Raw genomic sequence first — 15,150 nt, 5'->3', positions numbered from 1 at the left:
GCCCCGCCCCGCCCCGCCCCGCCCCGCTTCTCCCAAGATGGCGGCGCTGGGCTCGGCCTGACCCGCCGACGCCACAGGGCCTCTGGCCGCCGCCGCCGGACCGTCGGACCCTCCCCGGATCCCCCCCGGATCCCCCGGACCCGGACCGTCCCGGCGCCAGGGCCTCGGGCCCCCGGCCTCGCCCGGCAGCCGGGCCCCGGGCCTCCTCGGCGGCCAGGCCGGGCCCCGGGGGCGGCGGCGGCTCCTCCTCCTCCTCCTCCTCCTCGTCGTCGTCGTCGTCGTCGTCGTCGTCCCGCCGGAGGGGGCCGCGCGGGCCCGCACGACCGGCGGCCGCGGGAGGAGGTGCGTGCGGGGCCCGGGCTCCGGCCCCGGGGAGGGAAGGAGGGAGGGACGGACGGGACCGGCCCGCCCGCCCGCCCGCCCGTCCGTCCGCCCGCCTCCGCCGAGGGGCCCGCGGCCCCGCCCTTGGCCTCCCCCAACTCCCGTAGGAAGGCCTGACGGGGGAGGGCTCGGTTCAGCCCTCCCTCGGCGTCCAGCTCCGTTCTCGGCGCCGGGACATGCAGCCCGGCCGGGGGCGGGCGGGGGGGGGGGCCCACGTGGGGCTCACCCTCTTCTTCATCCCCGTTTTCCAGAGGAGCGAACGGCGGCCCGGACGAGTGAAGTGACTTGCCCCAGGTCACGCGGCGGAGGCGGGATTAGAACCCACCGCCTCCCGACCCCGGGCTCTTGCCACCGAGCCTCGCCGCTCCTCGGCCCCCCGTGGGGGCTCCCCGTGCTCCCCCCCCGTTTTACAGAGGAGGGGGCCGAGGCCCAGGGAAGGGAAGCGGCCTGCCCGGGGTCACCCCGCCCACGGGTGGGATTCATCATGATGATGATGATGATGATGATGTCGGCGTCGGTTCGGGCGCCTCCTCCGTGCCCAGCGCCCGGGAGGACAGCGGGCGATCGGGCTGTCGCACGTGGGGCTCACCGCCTTCATCCCCCGCTTCCAGATGGGGGAAACTGAGGCCCAGAGAAGCGAGGCGTCCGGCCCAGCGTCGAGGGGCCGAGCTGGGATTTGAACCCACGACCTCCGCCTCCCAAGCCCGGGCTCTTTCCACTGACCCACACCGCTCTAAGACCGGTAGCCGTTAAGCGCTTACTGTGTGCCAAGCACTGTTCCGAGCGCTGGGGGAGGTGACGATAATAATGTTGGTGTTTGTTAAGCGCTTACCATGTGCAGAGCGCTGTTCTAAGCGCCGGGCTGGACACAGGGGCGTCCGGTTGTCCCACGTGGGGCTCGCGGTCTTCATCCCCATTTTACAGACGAGGTGACCGAGGCACAGAGACGTTAAGTGGAAGGTGATCGGGTTGGCCCGCGTGGGGCTCACGGCCTCAGCCCCCCTTTTACGGATGGGGTAAGCGAGGCACCGAGAAGTGAAGTGAGCCGCCCGAAGTCCCACCGCTGACGGGGGCGGGGCCGGGATTCGAACCCACGACCTCCGACTCCCCAGCCCGGGCTCTCGCCACTCAGAATTCCCCCCTCGGGCTTCGTCGCTTGAGGGTCACCCGGCCGAGGGTCCGGCGGGCAGCGGGTTCGGAGGAGGCGGTGGACGGGAAGAGCCCCTTGGGTGGCCGAGGGGCAGCGGTGACACGCCCCGGGTCCAGCGGCTTCTGATAATCGACCTCCGCCAACCGTCGGCGAGGCTCCGGGGGGACGCCGGGCCCGGTTTCCCCGGAGCCCTTCGATGAGAGACGGGCGCGATCTTATACCCGTCTCCCCCCCCCCACCCCGGGGCGAGGGGATGGTCACTGCCGTGTCACAGAGGGGGGAGAGGAGGGAGCAAGGACGGGTCGGACGGTCACCCGGCCAACGCTGCCCGGCGGCCGGACCGGCGGCTCGATCCGGGGATCCCGACTCCTTCCTCTAGGTCTCCGAATTTCACGTGGCTATCAACAGGTTCATGTAGTCGTTCTTCGTCGTCATTTTAGCCAGTTTAATACTCTATCTCTTAGTAAAGCTCTTTCCCATCCTCCTATTTGTCTAATCTAACCCTTTCGCTCGTTTAATGAGGAGGAATGAAAGCGATCTTCACAGGATCCCTCGCTCTCCGGGGAACGTAAAGTTTAGGCCACTTAGAATGGAGCCTTAAGTTAAGAACGGGCACCGATCGGCCCCCAGGAAAAAGCCTGTGCTTTTTAAAACCGAAACCTCTGACGTTTCCAGGATCGAAAAATCCACATCGTCGGTTTTGGTTCCCGTAACGGAGAGCTACCGCGCAACTCACGGTACGGCCCCCGCTTCGGAGCTCGCGGGCTTCGTTGGCGTGGCACGTGACGCAGTCGTATCTATTGAGCGCTTACTGTGTGCAGAGCACTGTACTAAGCGCTTGGGGGAGTACGGTGTAACAGATACGTTCCCTGCCCACAGCGGGACGTAGATAAAAAGTCCGTCGATCGTGTTCATCGAGCGCTTACTCCGTGCAGAGCACTCTACTGAGCACTCGGGAGACTTCAGTGTTACAGTCCAGAGGGGAAGACAGTAATATAAATAAATAAACGACAGCTATATCTAAGTGCTGTGGGGTCGGGGAGGTGAATAAAGGGAGCGAATCAGGGAGATGCGGAAGGGCGTGGGAAAGGAGGGCTAAGTTAGGGAAGGTTTCTTGGGGGGAGATGTACCTTCAGTAAGGCTTCGAATAGGGTGGAGAGTAGTCGTCAGATTTGAGGAGGGGGAGGGCGTTCCAGGCCAGAGGCGGGACGTGGGCCGGGGTCAGCGGCGCGATAGACGAGTTGGAGGTAGAGTGAGTTGAGCGTTAGAGGACAGAAGTGCGCCGGCTGGGTTGGAGGAGGAGAGGAGCACCGTGAGGTCGAAGGGGGCAAGGTGAGTGAGTGTTTTAAAACCCATGGTAAGTTTCTATTTAACGTAGAGGCGGGTGGGCGACAGAGTTTCTTGAGGAGTAGGGAAACGTGGCCTGAACCTTTCTGTGGAGCAGTGATCCGGGCAGCAGTGAAGTGTGGACTGGAGAGAGGAGAGAGAGGAAGCGGGGACGTCAGCGAGGAAACTGGTTCGGGAATCTAGGTGGGATAGGATGAGCGATCGGGATAACGTAGCAGTTTGGAAGGAAAGGAAGGGGTGGATTTCAGCGATGTCGTGAAGGTGGGACCGGCAGGTTTTAGTGAGGGGTCCAACCTGAGTTCTGAACAGAGAGGAGTCAAGGATGACGCCAAGGTTAAGGGCTCGGGAGGCGGGAGGGACGGTGGTGCCGTCTACAGTGATGGGAGAGCTGGGCGGGGGGGGGACAGGGTTTGGGCGGGAAGATAGGGAGTTCTGTTTTAGACAGGTTTAGTTTGAGGTGACGGGAGGACATCCGAGGGGAGATGACTTGAAGGCAGGAGGAGATGGGAGACAGCAGAGAGGGAGAGAGTTCAGAGCTAGAGGTGTAGATTTGGGTTGACGTTCACAGTGAGGCGGTAGTTGGTCACGAAACGCTACAATGTCACACAAGTTCGGCACACACATTGCACAGTTAGTTTTATGTGGGGCATCATCTTAATAGACTGGGGAAGACTGTCTTGGGTAAGAGCAATTTAGGCAGGTTCTAGGGAAAGCAAAAACTAAATCCTTCCCTCACCCTGATCTGCGCAAGTTGGGACTTGGCGACCTCAGATGAGACCCCGTAGCCCGTCATCGCAGAAGCGCGGGCAGATATCTTTCGGCCGGACGAGTGGGCAGAAATGAAAGAAATGAAGATTCGAGAAAGACGGTACAGTGTGTGTGCGGTGTGCAGAGCCTCGTGATAGGTGCTCCGATAACAGGCAAAGGAAGTCAAAGATGTGTTTCCTACTCTCGAGGAGCTGAGTCTAATGAGGCGATGAAGGCAAAAGTGAGAGAACAGATCCCGGAAGTCCTCCGCCTGAGGTTTGGCGTTGAGAACGGTACTTTACAAATTTCTAAATTCGCACCCCGTTTCGGACTTAACAACACTTCGGTTTCAGCTTGTCACTGGCTCCGGGGGCGTGCGTGGTCGTGGTCTGGGGAGGCGGCGAACAGAAGAGTTTAGGGTGCGGGGAAGTGAGATTGGGGTCAGGGGAGGTCATCAGGCGAGTCACGGGAGGTGGACCCGATTCTTTTACTTCGGATGAAGTAAAAGTCACCTACCCTACTGTGGAACCCGATTCACTAGACATGCGCTGATGTATCTGTCTTTCTCATTGAGTGCCCGATCGTGAAAAGTACTTCGGTAAAAAAATAAATACATAGGGTATCCACCCTTACTGACGTTGTTCGTGGGAGAAAATCGGTTCCAGTTTAGGAACTTTGATGCAAGATGTGGCTTTCGGGTACCGGTTGTGTTAAATCCGAGGGTGGACCGCGTGCCTGATAAACGAGGGAAGAGATGGAAGCTGAGGTCACTGATCCTTTGCATGGTCAGCGAGGTGAAGGGATTAACCTGGAGGATATCGCCTTGAGAAATGCGATCTTTTTTTCCTAAAGGTGAGGGGTGGGTGGAGGAAGGGAAAGGGGAGCGCACAGCTTTGAAAGAAAGGACGTAGTTTGGCGAAGACCTTCCCAGCCAAACCTAGAAGAAGGAGTGCCAGGCCGGAGGAGATGTGTGAGCAGTGGATTGGAGGTGGGAATGTTGAGAACAAGAGAAACAGTTAGGAAGTTGGTTTGGAAGGGGTTCAGAGGCCCAGCTTGGGTAGCCTGAGAAGGCAGCTAGCTAAAGGACCAACTCTTTGTCAGCAGTGTCTCTGGAGGGGCTTTTTTTTTGTGTGTGTGTGATATTTCTTAAGTGCTTACTCGGTATCAGACCCTGCGCTGAGTGCTGGGGCAGATCCAAGCTAATCCGATTGGACCCGGTCTTAATTCCCATTTTACAGGTGAGGTAACAGGCGCAGAGAAGTGAAGTGACTTCTCTAAAGGCCACCCAAGGACAGGTGACGGAGCCGGGATTAGAACCGTCGTCTTTCTGACTCCCCAGGCCACGCTGCCTCTCGTGGAGCTCTGCCCTAGGTTCTTGGGATCGTGTGAGACAAGCGAGAGATTTGGTCTCTGCTCATAAGGACTTGAAAGAGGAGCCGGGCAGATAAAACTGACAAATACATAGTAGATTTTTTAAAATAAATCATTCAGTTCATATTTAGTGGTTTCTGTGTGCCGAGCACTGTACTAAACTCTTGAGGGAGTACTATATAACAATAAAAAGACAACTTCCCTGCCCGCAACGAGCTTACAGTCTGGAGGGGGATACAGACATTAATAGAAATGAATTACAGAGATGTACGTAGGCAGTTAAGAAATGACATTCGCGTATGACACAGCAAATGTCAATACGCTCATACCGTGCCTTGTCCTGTGCCGTCGAGTCGTCTCTGACCCATAGCGACTCCGTGGACACATCTCTCCCACCACGCCCCACTTCCACCTGCAGTCGTAGTGGATCCACAGAGTTTTCTTGGTAAAAATCCAGAAGCGGGAAACTCGAGTCTCCGCCCTCGATCCTCTGCCGTGCCGTTGCTGCCCAGCCCGGGTGAGTTTTGACTGGTAGCTGATGGCCTGCCACCGGCTAGCCCCTGGCCAAGCTAGGAATGGAACGGGCAGGCCTCTGCTCGACTCTCCCTCCCGTAGCCGAGACCGGTAGGAGAGTGGAAACTGTCCAGGTGCCACCCCGAGAGGGGTACACCGTGCCCCTGAAGAGGTAAACGAGTATGTGTTGGAAGGGGAAAGCGAGGGAACGGCTAGCCGCGAGGGCACCAGAAGCCGGTGGTGGCCAAGAGTTTTGTTGTGAGGTGCAGTGGGCGGCATTGGTGACTTTCGAAGAGGGTCTCGACGCTCTCCGATGGATGCGTGCGAAAGAGTGTCTCGCAAACGTTTAGCGTGGATGCTCGACCGGTGGGGATGTCTGTCGGCACCCTGCTCTTTCCTCCAAGGGATTAGGACAATCCTACGGCCTTTTACCTGTCGAACCGCCCCTCGGGGTCTTTCAGAGAAGCAAACCAATTCCGGGAAGCTGGTGGGTGCCTGCTTTTCTCTTGGACCTGCTCCCTTGCTCCGTTAATATATGCCACCTCGGAGGAAGCCGGGATGGAACGATTAGCAGCTAAGCAGTGATGGGCATGATGGCGTTGCAGACTCAGTATATGCCAAGCACCGTGCCGTGCCCTGGGCCAGCTACGAGATAATCAGACTAGACGCGGTCCCCGCCCCCATAGGACTCACAATCTAAGACAGAGGGAGAGTGGGGATTTTATCCTCATTTGACACGTGAGGCAACTGAAGTCCAGAGACTTGGAGTGATTTGGCCCGAGGTCACCCAGCAGGCAAGCGGTGGCACCGGGGCTAGAATCGAGGTGCTTGACTCCCGGTCCTGTGGTCTTTCCGGGGATCTGACTTCCCCTCTTTTCCGGTCACGTCATCAGTGTGGAGATCCAAAAGGATGGTTCATTTGGATGCGGGTCTTCCTTTGAAATAACGTCAAGTGCACGCCTAACAGATATTAGCCCTGCGTGAAGGCACTGTGTAAATACTCAGTAGGTTTTTGAGCGAATTTGGGAGTGAGCCTAGGGAGTAATTTACACCTCAGAAGCGATGCGTAATCAACGCGTTGAGGGGAGAGTCCGTGAGTCGAAATCGGAGCCATCTAAGGGTCAGCGCCGGCTAGAAGATTTGGCGTCTTCACCCTGGACTTGACAGGTGGCCGGGGAATCGTCAGCTAATTCTGTTGTACTTTCCCAAGGGCTTAGTACAGTGCTCTGCGCATAGTAAGGCTCAACGGATGCCGTTGATTGAACAGATCCCATAATTGCTATTATTAATAAGCGCTTTCCCTGCGTTGAGCACTGTTCTGAGCCCTGGTAAATACAGGTTAGTCAGGTGGGTCATAGTCCCTGCCTCACGTGGGTCTTGAGTGGAGGAGACCGGGGCTGGTCAGTAAGGTGCCGACGCACCTCCATTCTGCCGTATTTGGGACTCTGGATCCCTTGTAAAAAATAATAATTATTATTATATGTATATATATTGGGTGCAACAGATGGAAGGCATCAAAGCACAAAAAAGAGTCCATGATCGTTCTATAATCTGTAGAAATGAAGCGCGGCGAATATGTTTTTTGAGCGTGCATGTCAAAATCCAAGTTTACTTGGGTCTTCACGGTGGAAAGCAAGTTCCTTTCTTAGGATGAAAGAAAGTTAAGGGAATTGAATTTTCCCGTAAGGAAAGCATCAGCTCTGCCGGGGCTTACCGTGTTAGGCAGTCCCTTTACCTAAACTGTTTTTAAAAGTAACAACTACTCGTGAAAGGGAAAACTGAAGTCGAATCAGTTTTGCAAGAGAAACGTTTGTGTCCAGAGTTCAGTTTCTTGAACAAGCTGAGATTGGGCCTCCTTGTGTTTCCAAGTTGTTAAATTGGTTCATTTCACTTTTCTCCTGTAAATTTGGTTACGTGTATTCTAAGTGTTTAGAATAAAACAAAGATTAATGATGCATCTGGTTTCACTCTTTTCTTCCTTTCTCGGAGAGTTAAGGATTTAAAGGAAGGTTTCTGAGATTCGGAGGCCAATGTTTCTGTCATCTTTTAAAGTTGGCCAGTTTTGCATGTAAAATTTATATCTGAAAGCATTTGTTAGTTACCCTGTGACTTATTTGGTAGTCAGCTAAATTCGAATCAATAAACCTTGGCAAAGTCAGAAGTGAAAAATACTTTGCAAAAGCGATAAATAGCGCATGCCAAGCGAGGAGTCTCAACAGGTGTTTTTATCCAATCTGTAGTTTTCTCTGCTTGACCTATATTAATCTGGTTTTTAAAAAAAGAACTGGTCAGTAGGGCACTCTGTTCAATTGAAAAAAAGCAAATCTTCAGGGACAGAAAGCCTTCATTGAAAAAGCCTCGTCTCCTTCTGTCGTAGTCGAAGGCCCGGTACCGTGGGCCGGAGGTTTTGGGGAAGATTTCAGATCTGGATGGGAAGAGAGGTGTATGAAAGAGGCTTTATTGATCCAAGTCAGCACACTGGCTTCTCCAAAAGGGGATATATCGCTTGAAAGGATTTTTTTCGGCGAGGGGAGGTTGGGAAGGGGGAGTCTGAATCTTCCCAGGGCAAATCTCTCCTACAGCTCCAAACAGGTTTTTTGGGGAGATGACAGTACAGTCTGAGGAGCGACAGATGTGATTGTTGTTATGGTATTTAAGAGCTTACTACGTGCCGTGTACCTTAAGTGTTGGGGTAGATACAAGATAATCAAGTTGGACACGTCTCCTTCCCACATGGGGCCCACAGTCTAAGTAGGAGGGAGAACAGGTATCGAATCCTCTTTTTTTTTACAGTTGAGGATAATGAGGCCCAGAGAAGTGAAGTAACTTGCCCGAGGTCACACGGCCGGCAAGTGACGGAGTTGGGATTAACAACGGTAATGGTAATAATTGTATTTAAGTGCTTACTTTAGGTGCCGGGCACCTTACTAAGCCTTGGGATGGACACAAGCAAATTGGGTTGGACACAGTCCCCGTCCCACGTGGGGCTCACGGCCTCAATCTCCATTTTACAGATGGGGGTGACCGAGGCCAAGGGAAGTGAAGTGACTTGCTCAAGATCACACAGCAGACAAGTGGCAGAGCTGGGATTAGAAGCCAGGTCACCTGACTTGCAGGCCCCAGGCCCTTTCCCTTAGGCCACGCTGTCAGGCCCGTTGCCCCCACCCAGCCACCAAGCAGCCCATCCTCCGGATCTGCTGGCCCTCCCGGAGCGTAGGCCTGCCGGCAGGGCACGAGACAAACCCGCCACCCCCAGACCAGCGGGGGCCGTACAGAAGTGGGCCTTGGGGTGGTGTAAAATCCTGCCCGGCTGAGCCCTTCCTCCTCCCTTCCCCCCCACCCCAATCTGGGTAATACAGCAAAACTAGGTGGCCAAGTCCTTTAAGTCCTTCCGGAAATAGGCACGACTCGCTTGGGTCATTAAGTGTTGGAGATGGGCATTTTCAAATAATCACCGCTTTGTCTACTCTCTCGAGCAGATAATGTAACCAGGGTGGGATACTCGCTGTCGACTGTTCCGGGTGGTCCCTTCTCCAGGGGAACGTGTTCCTTGAACCCTGCAGCGCTCAGCCTGTTCGATCCGAGGTGGCTTGTGGCCACAGCAGACGGGGGGGACCTGACCCTGACCAGCTCCCGACTACTGGAACCGGAAGAAAATCAGGCCACAGGTGCCCTAGGACCGTCCACCGTCCGCCGTCACTAGAACCCAACCCTCACCGGTGCGGAGGCTCCAGGGCCTGATCATTAGGTGGGGAAAGACCCGGGGTCTTGACCCCACCTCGTCACTGGCCTCGACATCCATCTCCTGCCCCCATTGAGTAATAATAATAGCTGTGGCCTCTGTTAAAGCGCTTACTGTGTGCCAAGCACTGGGCCGCATGATGGGGGAGATACACAACAACCTGATTAGACACAGAAGCTGTCCCAGCGGAGGATCACGTTCGGAGGAGAGGAACCGATGTGATACTAATACCGGTCTCTCGGACGAGGCGGCCGAGCCGCGGAGAGGTCGAGTGATTTTGCCCAAAGTCACGCGACGGGAAGCGGCGGAGCCGAGATTGGAACCTAGATGTTGTCCTGACTCCCGGGGTATAACTAGGCCACGTTGCTTTTCCTCATGGAGGAACAGGGAGCTGGAATCAGCAGCTCTAAAGGTCTGATGCCAAACAAAATCAGCATTTCCTCCTGGCACTCCCTCTGGAGGAACCCGAGGCAACAGAAGGTTTCCAGGGCTGGAAGAGAGTAACGCGGAGAGAAAGTATTAGGAGAGCAGCAGGGAGAGGGGATGGGGAAACAGAAAGGAGAAGAGAAAGAGCAGTTACCTAGCTTGGGCAGAGAATCATAATTTTCTGAAGCTTCGAGCCTGCGACGTTGGGTCCGACCCGCGGAACTTCATCGTGTGTGTGCTTGCGCATCTGAGCCACTTTTGCGTCTCTCAATCTCAGTTGGGGTGGCTTTCGGGGAAGAGGAAATGCGGTCAGGGTCTTGTAGAATCGTGAGATTAAGGTACTCACCCGTTGACTTGGCAACCTACCCTCATAAAAATAATAATAATGGCATTTGTTAAGCACCTACTATGGGCTAGTCGCCCTATTAAGCGCCGGGGTGGAGACGAGCAACTCGGTTTGGACACCGTCCCTGTCCCACGTGGGGTTCACGGTCTCAGTCCCCGTTTTACAGATGAATAAGTAAGGCACAGAGAAGAGAAGTGACTGGCCCAAGGGCACACAGCAGATAAGTGGCTCCCGGGCCCGTGTGTCTACACCTGTACAACAACCGTTTCGGTTGATCCCGGGACCGGTTTATCTACACTCCCGTTGTCCGAAGAGCATTCTCCGATTCTGGAGTCGCTTTGAATCCCCGAAGTGTAGCAGAAACACACACTGGGGCAGAACTGAGTTGTTTGCATGTCTGTGCCGGAATGCGAATGGCTCGTGTTGGAGCACGCTGCTCGGAAACTTTTTGAGGAGATCCGCCCTTCTCCGTTCTAACACATTTTTTCAATCGGCACGTTGGTGTGAGCTCCCTGTCGATCCCTGGTATTTACTGAGGGCTTACTGTGGCCAGAGCTTAGGAGGGTACCAGACGACAGAGTTGGTGGACGTGTTCCCTGCCCACAGTGAGCTTGCAGTCTCTTCCAAGTGTGTAGTACAGTGCTCTGCACCGGGTAAATGCTAAATGCTCAGTGAATTCCACTGATTGAATGGAATTAGTGAAGTGCCGCCATTTTCCCAGCCACGAGAGCCTGCGGGAGTGCTGTGTTATCTCAGAGAAGCTGTTGGTTCACGTGTCCGTGACATCTGGAGAGGTGAGCGCCCTAGCTCGCGTTTTCTTTAGCCCGAGATTTCTCAAGTGTGCGGTGCTCGCGATATCGGAGGACTGAGCGTATCGTGGTTTGGGACGGAGGGGAGGGACACCAAACCCGTGACCCACCCTCTAAAGTCATGCTTTTACACGTCCTGGAGGGTTGTGCTCTTCCCGGACTGGGAACGGGAGGGTTGGTTTTGATGTTCGAATGGTAAGGTGTCGTGTGAGAGTGTGTTTTCCCCACCTTTAAATCGTGAGGCCCTTGGGGAGAGGGACTGTCTTCAGTCGGTCTCTTGTACGGTCCCAAGCTCCAAATCCAGGAGGCCGTCAGCCGGTCCTAACGACTCCTGTTTATTGGGTTGGCCTTGACTGAGAGATCAGCGATTGCTGGGAGATCTGCTTCCGAAAACCTCGCGTGATACACGCTTGCATTTGTGTCCCTGGCACTTGGACGTTGGGGTGTATTGTTCAGATTTTCCTTCGAACTTCCTCTCTGGCTGGCGTAGAGTCCCGCACCAGAGATGCGTTGAGTGCCTTCTGTTGGCGATGGTGAACGAGCCAGGGTCCGGGCAGGATGGCCTCCGTATCAAACAGAAACGCCTCACCGTTGGCTTTAAAGCTCTCGATAAGCCCGTCCCCATCCCACCTCACGTCGCAGATCCCCTGCTCCGGCCCGGCCCGCACCTCTAGCGCCAACTTTCTCACCATGCCCCAATCCCGCTCTCACCTGTCACCCGGGAACGGGTCCGGGAATCGGCGCGACGAAAGAGGCCGGAGTCGAGGGCTGAATTCGTACGAGATTTATTCCACGTTGGCGAATCCAACTTCCCTTTCGGGGAGGATATAACTGATTATTTTCGGTGCGGCAGATCGAGCTCCCCTTTCAGGAAGGACGTAATTCAGTTGCGGCGAATTGAACTTCCCTTTCGGGAAGGATGTAACTGATTATTTTCGATGCGGCGGGTCCAGCTCCCCTTTGAGGAAGGATGTAATCCGGTTGCGGCGAATTGAACTTCCCTTTCGGGAAGGATATAACTAATTATTTTGGACGCGGCGGATTGAACTTCCCTTTCGGGAAGGATATAATTATTTAATTACTTTCGACGCGGCGGATTGAACCACCCTTGTCGGGAGGAACGCGATCGCGTTATTACGTTGGGGCTTCCCTTTCGGGAGGAATGTGATTACCTGATTATATCATATACTTACTATATTATATATATTACCTGTCGGAGGAATATAATTATATACTAGGGCTCCCCTACCGGGAGATGCGATTATTTGATAGTATTGGAGCTTCCCGACCGGAGGACTATGATCGTTTGATCATACTGGGCGTCCCCGTCCGGAGGAATATACTAATGCGTCGCTTGCCCGTGGAGAGGAGCCCGGCTCCTGCCCGTACACGCTACCCACCCGAGGGGAGAGGGGTCCACTCGTGCTCTGCTCTCACATGACGAAGCACCTTCCTCTCAACCGCGAACGCTTCCCACCTGGGAGAAATTGACTTCACCCACCCGTAGCGAAGCAACTAGCTCCCGCCCACGAACTCTCAGCGAGACACTCCCCCGTCCCCCGGTCCCTCACTCTCCAGAGACGGAGCGGGAGTCCGGCGCTCTGGGCGGGGACGGCAGGCCAGCGGCTGCTGCCCGTCGAGATCCGCTGACCACGAGGTCGGAGGGGACCCGGGTTTATTACCCGCGCTGCCGGGCCGTCACAGCTTCCGGCCTCCGCTTGTCCAGTCTCTGCCCCCTCTCTCCCTCCTCCTCCACCTTACGGCGTCAGCATGGAGGTGCTCTGCGTGTAGGAAGCTCTCAATAAATGCCATCGATCGATCGATCGGTCGTGTTTATTGAGCGATTACCGTGTGCAGAGCACTGTACTAATGCAGATGTGAAGCTCTCATTCTGTCCATTTTATATATATATATATTCATATTCAAAAATGATACCTGCTTGCGCGGTCCTGGCCCGGATTGCCTCGCGGTCCCGCCCGCGCTTCCAAGTTCCGCCCCTATTTCAGGAGGTCACGGATAGCGTTTTGACCTTGAGCTGGCCGGTGCCCGGGATCGCCGTGGCACAGCCGCTGACCCCTTTCCCCCATCCTCCCCCTTCAAAGTCAGCCGTATTTACTGAGCGCTCAGTGTGTGCAGAACACTGCACTGAGCACTTGGGAGAGTACAGCATAACGGGAGAGCACACATTCCCTACCCACAGCAAAGCTTCAAAGCATTATTAAGGTCATGTCTTCTCCAAGAGACCTTCCCTGATTAAGTCCTCTTTTCCCCAGCTAATGACTTATCCATGTTAATGTCTCTTCCCACCCCCCCCCCCCCCCGAGACTGTAAGCTCAATACGGGCAGGGAACATGTCTGCTGATTCTGCTGCACTTTCCCAAGTGCTGAATGCAGTGCTTTGTGCGTAGGAAGCGCTCAATAAATACCACCGATTGATAGATCAGTCGTATTTATTGAGCGATTACCGTGTGCAGCGCACTGTACTAATGTAGATGTGAAGCTCTCATTCTGTCTGTTCATTTTATATATATATGAAATGATCATATATCTGTCTGTTCATTTTATATATATATGAAATGATCAATCAGCCCTGTGGGGCTCACAGTCTAAGTAGAAGGGAGAACCAGAATCGAAGCCCCATTTTTGCAGATGAGGGAACTGAGGCCCAGAGAAGCTTAAGTGACTTGCTCAAGATCTCACAGCAGGTATGTGGCAGATCCGGGATTAGAACCCAGGGCCTCTGACCTTCCTCCTGATCCCGTTGTGACTAAAATAGGAGAGGTTTCTAAGTAATCAGGTTGGACCCAGGCCCTGTCTCCCGTAGTGTTCCCAATCTAGGTAGAAGGGGGAACAGTATAATGGGATTGCTAATTCTGTTAGATCCTATTCTCCCAGGCGCGTAGTACAGTACTCGACACGTAGTGACCGCTCAGTAAAAACCATTGATTGATTGAACCGCCATTCGATCTGCCTTGGTGAGGTGTCTTGAGGGGGCCGTCGATGACGTTGAAGCGTGAAGCTCCGTACTCCGGTCGCAGCTCTCTCAGAGTTAATACCATCACGGGCAGAACAGGCAGAGACAACCGAAGAGTAGTGGGATCATAAAGAGGAACAAGTGGCAGGAAAGCAGTGTGGCCTAATGGAAAGAGCCTGGGAGTCAAAGGCCCTGGGTTCTAATCCCGGATCTGCCACATACCTGCTGTGCGATCTTGAGCAAGTCGCTCGACTTCTCTGGGCCTCAGTTCCCTCATCTGCAAAAATGGGGCTTCGATTCTGGTTCTCCCTTCTACTTCGACCGCGAGCCCACGTGGGACCTGTTTATCTTACGTTTACCCCAGGGTTCAGTACCCCCTCTCAGGGTCGCACCTGGAGAATTTCCAGTCCTCTACCAGTCTCGGCTTCGGGAGGGAGAGTCGAGCAGAGGCGTAACCGCTCCATTCCCAGCTTGGCCAGTGGCTAGCGAGTGGCAGGCCGTCGGCTACCGGGCAAAGCTCACCCGTGCCGGGCAGCAGCGGCAGGGGAGAGAGTCGAGGGCGGAGACTCAAGTTGACCGTGCGGAAGGCGGTAATGGTAAACCGCATCCTTATTTTTACCGGGAGAGCTCTCTGGATCCACTGCCGGAACGATTGCGGATGGAGAACGGGCCGTTCTGGGAGCGGGCGCGTCCACGGTGTCGCTACGGGTCGGAAACGACTCTACGGCGTAAGGCGAGACAGGTGTTTAGTACAGCGCTTGTCACAGAGTAAGCACTTGAAAAATATTACAGTTAAGTGACCCCTCTCTACATGGCTGGATTAAAGCAGTCAGATTTTGTGTTGCTGAACCTTGTCGGCGGGAGAGCTCCACCCCAGGCCCTAGGAGTATTTGATAGAATGGAGAGGTTGGAGGCTCTGCAAAGGCAGGGATTTAATCTCTCACCTCCGTTGAGTTCTCCTAAGCCCTCAGTGCTGGCGTTACAGCTGGGACTCATGCTGTTTATCGGTAAAAAAAAAAAGAAAGGGTCGCTGCCCTCAAGGAGCTTTATTTTTGGATTTATTTGCCTGTCCTCCCAATTTGAGTTTAGGCACTCAGTGGACAGGGAATTTGTTGCATACTTTCCAAGCATCTAGTGTAGCGCAGATCATCCATTGAGTGCTCATTAGTCCGCCAGCCAGTCGTTGGTATTTAATGAGCGCTTAGTTTGTGCGGAGCCCCGTACTGAGCACTTGGGAGGACACAGTGCAACAATAAACAGACACATTCTCTGCCCACGACGATTATATCCCCTTGTGACTAGCCTGTGGGCCCTGTGTGGGACAGGGACTGCGTCCTTTCTTTT

The 15,150-nt window shown here is 54.7% G+C and overlaps 1 protein-coding gene across 1 annotated transcript in view; it reads left to right on the top strand.

Moving 5' to 3' along the window:
- The first annotated feature begins 255 nt into the window (after window positions 1–255).
- Window positions 256–15,150, top strand: part of UBE3A (ubiquitin protein ligase E3A) — an 80,108-nt gene continuing 65,213 nt past the window's right edge. Inside the window, exon 1 of the mRNA XM_029083015.2 lies at window positions 256–342. The gene's annotated coding sequence lies outside the window, so the exon portion shown is untranslated. The remainder of the gene's footprint in view (window positions 343–15,150) is intronic.

Source organism: Ornithorhynchus anatinus, chromosome 18 (assembly GCF_004115215.2).
Source record: "Ornithorhynchus anatinus isolate Pmale09 chromosome 18, mOrnAna1.pri.v4, whole genome shotgun sequence".
NCBI classification, from domain to species: Eukaryota; Metazoa; Chordata; class Mammalia; order Monotremata; family Ornithorhynchidae; genus Ornithorhynchus; species Ornithorhynchus anatinus.
This window is presented reverse-complemented; position numbering and strand designations above follow the sequence as displayed.